Below are 6,000 nucleotides of genomic sequence, written 5' to 3'. Positions count from 1 at the left end.
GACCAGGTGGGGGCGGGGCTGGCTCCATGACCTCCCCCCCACCCCCATCCTCACCTCCTGGCCCTCCCTCTGCGTCTATTTGTGCCTGGTCTGCTCGTGTCATAGGGACCCGGTCACATTGGGTTCAGACCCACCCTGGTGACCTCATTTAAACCAAATCTCCTCTGTAAGACCCATCTCCAGATGCCATCACGTCTGGCGCTGGGCCCCCTGTCGAACGCTGATCACCTGGCCCGCCCTCAGCAAGGGTCGCGTTGGGAGCTGGGCCCGGTGCCTCGGCCTCTGGGTGTCCTCTCCGCCCGCCCTGGGTCCCTCACCTGCTCTCGTCTGGGGGCTGTGTTCAGGGTTGCCCCGACCTCCCCCTGCGTGGTGGTCCCCGGGAAGAAGTCCCTTACCTTGTTGTCTCTTTAGCGGGGACGTGGTTGGGCCAGAATATCAGCATCAGCTCTTCTGATCCAAAGAGGCAACAAAGGCCTGTGGGCCGGCCAGCGCGAGGTTGGAGGCTCATTGTCACGTTTTGAAATTCTTAACTTAGGAACAAGGGGTCTGGGTTCCGGCCCTGCGCCTGCCCTGATGTGCCCGGGCCTGTGTGAGTGGCCGGGGGGGGGCGGGTCGTGGGTCCTGTAACCTGAACCAGCGGAACTCATGCATCGTCGCGCACCTGGGACGGGAGCGGGGTCACCGACTGCAGCGCTGCTGCTCTGAGCGCGGTTTGAGGGCCCCACCTCCACCGATTTTTTCGGGACTCAAAGCCCGTCTGGGAGGCATCGCACAGGGGCCACCGGGACCAGCCGCTCGGCTCCACGAGCAGTTTCCCCAGCCGCCACCCGCAAACCGGCCCCAAGGTGCACGACATGCTCACGCAGCCCAACCGGGCGTCCTAGCCCCCCCCCAGAGAGAAACACCCCACCGGCGCAAGCTGTTCCCGTGCGATGAGGACGCTCTGTCCCTCCCTCGGCGCCCACTCCCTTTGTGACTGTCCCTTCCTCGTCCCTGGCTCGCTGCCTGCTGCCCCCAGACCGTGTGTGCCGGGGCAGGTCTGTGCTGTACACGCTGCAGCCCAGGCCGACCAGAGCCGGTGCAGGGGCGTTTGGCAAGGGCCTGTAGAATTACAGAATCTGACTTTGAACATGAACCAAGCATTCAGTATCCAAGGAATATCTTGAGAAATAATGCTGTAGCTGCAGATTGGGATATCATCCAGACAGTAAAAATGTTACGTACGAGGCTGGTGGGCACACAGATAAGTGTTCTTTAGGTTTAATTTACTTACTTGTATATTTATATTTGCATGTATGATATCCATGTATACACACATACATACCTGGAGTACATATATATAAGGAGTATGTATATATGTAAAGAGAGAAGGTATACAGAATGTACATGCATAGGGTACATGCAAAAAGAATATGTGTATGTGTATACATACATGTACATATGTGAGTGTGTGGGTATGTACACACATATGAGTGTGTATGGGCGTGTGCACATGTGCAGAGGGAGGGAAATACTGGAAGAAAACACTGAACGGTGAAGACAAGTTGTTAGAGGAGGGATCCTAGGTGACGTTTCCTTTGTAAAGTAGTTCCGTCATTCAGACTGTTTTTAAATAACTGTGAAAGTCTGAGCCCTGAAAGGCACACCCACCTCGTGGCAGGCATGGGTGCCTAGGGCTGGGAGCCCGTGGGTGGGGGCCACCCCCACCCCTCACCCGGAGCCCAGGCCTGCGGACCCCCACAAAGCCTGTGCAGGAGTGCAAGGGTGGACGAGTGAGTGAATGAATGCGCGAGGACCGCCTGGCCGTCCCACGGTTCGGGCGGCGCTTCCCACCGCGGAGCTGGGGCCTCGCTCCCTGTTCTCTGCACGGCCCTCCTGCTGCCCACGGGCGCTGACCTTACACGCAGGTGAGAGGCAGCCCGGGAGGCGGCGGGGCAGTGGCCCTGCCAGCCTTGCGGGTTCTCAGGAGAGCGGGGCAGCACACCTCTGTGCGGGCACATCTGGCCCTGGCTGGCACGGCCACCGTCCCGCCCTACGTCCCCAGACTTTCCGGTTGGGCCCCCTGAACACCCCCCAGACCCCTCCCCTTCTCTCCCATCACCACTGGCCAGCACGGCTCCTGCCTCCACAGCCGCTCCCCGCCCCCACTGTCTCTGCCCCCTCCCTTCCTTCCCCTCCCTGAGAAGACTTCCTGCAGACCCATCAGAGGAGGGGATGGGGTGGGGGGCACAAGGGGCCCTTTTACTGATCTCTCGTGAAACCCACCCCAGGGAACTGGGAAAGCCAGCCCAGGAGCAAAGACGAGACCCCACCGACAGACCCTGAGGTGTCTGGAAGTAGGTGATCACAGCCCCTACTTCGGCCTGCAGCCGCGGCTGCTGCCGACCCTCCTGAGGAGCCACCTGGCCACTCACGGTCCACCCACGCCGCCTCCCCGGGTAGGTCCCCGGCTCCTCTGCCACACTCTGTACCCCATTTGCAGCACCCGTGTCTCCTGGTGGCCTGCAGACCACGAGCCAGGGACCAGCAGCCCTGGGAGGGGTCTTTCTTGTGGTTGAGGTGCAGGCGTTCCAGATGCTTCTGCAGCTGGTGCAGACACCCAGGTTGGACAAGTTGAGGGCCAGGGAAGGTGGGCACAGGTCTTCCAAGATGTCTGCAAGCCACCCTCCATGCCGCGGCCTTCAGAAGATGGCCAGGCCCGCGCTGGGTGGTTCCGGGGCCTCAGCAGCTGTGCCTGCTGGGGGCCCTCACAGTGGAGGGAGGGGCAAGCTGGCCGAGAAGCGGGTGCAGCCCCACGGCCCCTCCGTCACCCCAGCAGAGGTCGGGATGTCTGTTCTCGGGAGGCGGAGGCAGAGCGTCTGGGCCCGAGAGAGCCACAAACAGTCGAGGCAGCGGCTCCACACGGAACAGGCGTGGCCAGGTCACCACAGGCAGAATGTCGGGGCCCAGCCCCTCTTCATCAGCTCCAGGCAAGAGCTGGGAAGGTTCTTCTTCTGACAGGGACAATGGTTCCGGGGGGGGGGGGGGGGGTCCCTGACAGTCGGCCCCTCCAGCTCCCTTACCAGGCTGAACACTGTAAATCACCTGTCACAGCCAGAGGTCTCACTGCATCGTCACAGACGGCCCAGGGTCCCCAGACAGTCAGAAGGCCGCTAACATGACTGAGACCAAGACAAACAAAAAGAAATGAAGCTGAACGGCTGAAACAAGAGACTGAAGGGAGGAGAGAACGGTAAACAATTAAACGAAGCAGCAAGATCCTTAGGCCCTCTGTTTATGAAACGGCAAGTAAGACTCCGTTAAAAGAACACCGGGGGGCGCCGGGGTGGCTCAGTCGGTGAGGCGCCCGATTTGGTGTTGGCTCAGGTCACAGTCTCAGGGTCTGTGAGTTCCAGCCCCGCGTCGACAGACAGCTGATCGGTGTTCTCATGCTCCCTGTCTCTCTGCCCCTCCCCGCTCTGAAAATAAAGAAATAAACTTGAAAAAAAGGAACATTCAGAGAACAACAGCTCTTGGAAACCGTAACTACGCCAGCAGAAACAAAGAACTTCACAGGGGATTGGGATGTCGAGGGAAAGAGCTCTCTCTGAAAGTACAGCAGGAACGAGCTAAAAATAAGAAAGTACAGATCATATATAAGGCGATCGGCTCCACCCCTACCAGAGCTCCAGGCTGTAAGTGCGGGCGGTCTAGGAAGAGGAAAGGGGAAATCAGAGAGGAAGAAGTCTTTGGTGAAATAAGTCCGGAAATTGTCCCGGAGGGAAAACATGCGCTTCGGCGCTGGGAGGGGGCAGGGCGGGCCCAGCCCCGCGGCGGGAGGCCGGACTAGACCCGGGAGAGGCACTTCCTGGTGGAATTCCACCACCCCTGGGAAAGGAAGTTTCTACGAGCTTCTGGAGAGAGAACACCGGGTCGTGTGCAAATGAGGAGGCGGCAGAGTGGCTGTGACTTCTCAGCAGCGAGGCTGGAGGGAACAGAGCAATGGAACGCGCCGCCGCACCCCTGTGGGAAGATGCTTTCTCGCCCACGATTCTGTATTCGGCACATCTTCCTCCGGGCGTCAGGGCAGAGTGATGCCATTGCCACTCGTGCAGAGCGTCCCTCGGGCGCTGGATCAGGAGGCTCCGAGGAGGTGGGCCCCGCCCAGGTTTGGGAGCCAGTGGCCCTGAGACCCACCAGGGACTGATGGTGACAGAGATCCCGGTATGACAGCTGTGTACCTGGTGGTGATGGCCGCCACCCAGGCTGGGGCAGCAGACCTCGGGGCACAGTTTGAGTGCTGTCTACTCGGAAAGACGTCCCCGCCACCATCCCGTCTTCTTCGTTTGGGGGCAGACGGGCGGGTGAGTGGCCCCGATTCTTATCTGTACCTGACTTGGTGGAATTGTGACTGCCTAGCCTCCTATTTCCCTTCTGTGACAACAGGAAATGTGTATTTGTCATTTCTCGTCCCAGATTCCGGACACAAGAGCTTCTTAAACCCAGGAATTTCCTCACATACGGGGCTGCGAGGAGCACCTGTTACTCATGACCATCGCCTGAGAATGTGCCAGTGCGCAGACTGTTGGAGGATGGCGGCTGGTCACCAGGAGCAACCAGTGATCAGAGAGCAGGAACTTTCAGCCCACCCCCACCCCCCACCCCGAGAGACGTGAAGGGCCGGAGATTAATTCCCAACAGTCGGTGGTTCCATCAGTTGTGCTAACGTGCTGGGGACTTCCCCAAGACCTCCACGCTGGAGAACTTCTGGGGTGATGAGTGCACCCATCTTCCCGGAGGGCGGCTCGCTCTAACTGCGTGGGGACAGACGCTTCTGCACTTGGGACCCTTCTGGACCTTGCCCTGGGGACCTCTTCCCCTGGCTGTTCATCTGTGCCTGCATCGTACCCTTTAATAAACCATAGTAAGTAAAGTGCTCTCCAGAGTTCTGTGTGAGCTGTTCTAGCAATTTATCAAGCCTGAGGAAAGGGAGTCGTTGCAACCCCCAACACGTGGCCAAGTGAGACGGAAGTGTGGGTGGCCTGGGGACCCACTAACTGGTGACTGGCCTCTGAAGTGGGGACAGCCCTGTGAAGTCTGCCCCCAACCGGGGAATTCAGTGTCAGAACCAAAGAATTAAGTCTTTGTCCACCCAGTTGGTGCCCGAGAAGGGGTTGGTGGGAGAAAATCCAGGCACACTTGATGTCAGAAACCATCAAATGTTTTCTGTGCAGTCAGGATGTGTGTTTGATCTTCTGAGAGCCAGAGGGGGCCCTTAGTGTGCCTGGCAGCAGGAAAGACCAGCCCTTTCCCCAATTACATGCCCGCCTGACACCTAGGACGTGCCCACACGGCCCCAGCGACTGTCTCGCCCAAGCCTTCCCTGGAAGGGGCTGGTGGTGGCTTTAAAACATGTCACCACATTCTCTGGTATCCATCTCTTCAAGAAGGGGAGCTTTATGCCTCATACCTCTCCCCGTGAGCGTGGGCTGAACCTAGTGACTAGTTTCTAACGAATAGAATGTGCCAGGGGCACCTGGGTGGGTCAGTCAGTTAAGCATCCAATTCTTGATTTCGGCTCCAGTCATGATCCCAGGGTCGGGAGATCACACCCTGTGTCTGGCTCTGTGCTGACTGCTGGTTGGGATTCTCTCTCTCTCCCTCTCTGCCCCTCCCTTGGCTCGCACTCTCTCTCTCTCAAAATAAATAAATAAACTTAAAAAAAAAAAAGACCACGCTGGTCCCGCCGTGTGTGACTCCTGAAGTTAGATCGTCAGGATCATTGTGGCTTTCCCCTGGGAGCCCTTTCTCTGGGGAAGCCAGGCCTGTGTTTGAACACACGTAAACCGCCCTGTGGTGAGGTTGCACCTGCAGCCACGTCCACAGCCACGTGCAGTGTCACCCCAGACGCAGCCCCTCCGGCCCCAGTCGAGCCTGCAGATGAGGCAGCCCCGGCTGGCTGCAACCTGAGAGATCTGGAACCAGACGGCCTGTGAAGCCACTCTCAGGGCCCGGCTCTCA

General features: G+C 58.8%; 1 long non-coding RNA gene across 2 annotated transcripts; it reads left to right on the top strand.

Moving 5' to 3' along the window:
• Positions 1 to 2,472: 2,472 nt before the first annotated feature.
• On the top strand, positions 2,473 to 4,917 carry LOC120240642. Of its 2 annotated transcripts, none has more exons than XR_005530676.1 (2): positions 2,473 to 4,343; positions 4,456 to 4,917. It is a non-coding gene; the product is annotated as an uncharacterized LOC120240642 (long non-coding RNA). The 2 variants fall into 2 exon arrangements; XR_005530677.1 differs by having other exon boundaries at positions 2,476 to 4,203.
• The last annotated feature ends 1,083 nt before the right edge of the window (positions 4,918 to 6,000 follow it).

This window comes from Hyaena hyaena, unplaced genomic scaffold (genome assembly GCF_003009895.1).
Source record: "Hyaena hyaena isolate Hyena2069 unplaced genomic scaffold, ASM300989v1 scaffold_254, whole genome shotgun sequence".
In the NCBI taxonomy this organism is placed as follows: Eukaryota; Metazoa; Chordata; class Mammalia; order Carnivora; family Hyaenidae; genus Hyaena; species Hyaena hyaena.
The sequence above is the reverse complement of the archived record's forward strand: the minus strand, read 5'-3'. Positions and strand labels throughout refer to the sequence as shown.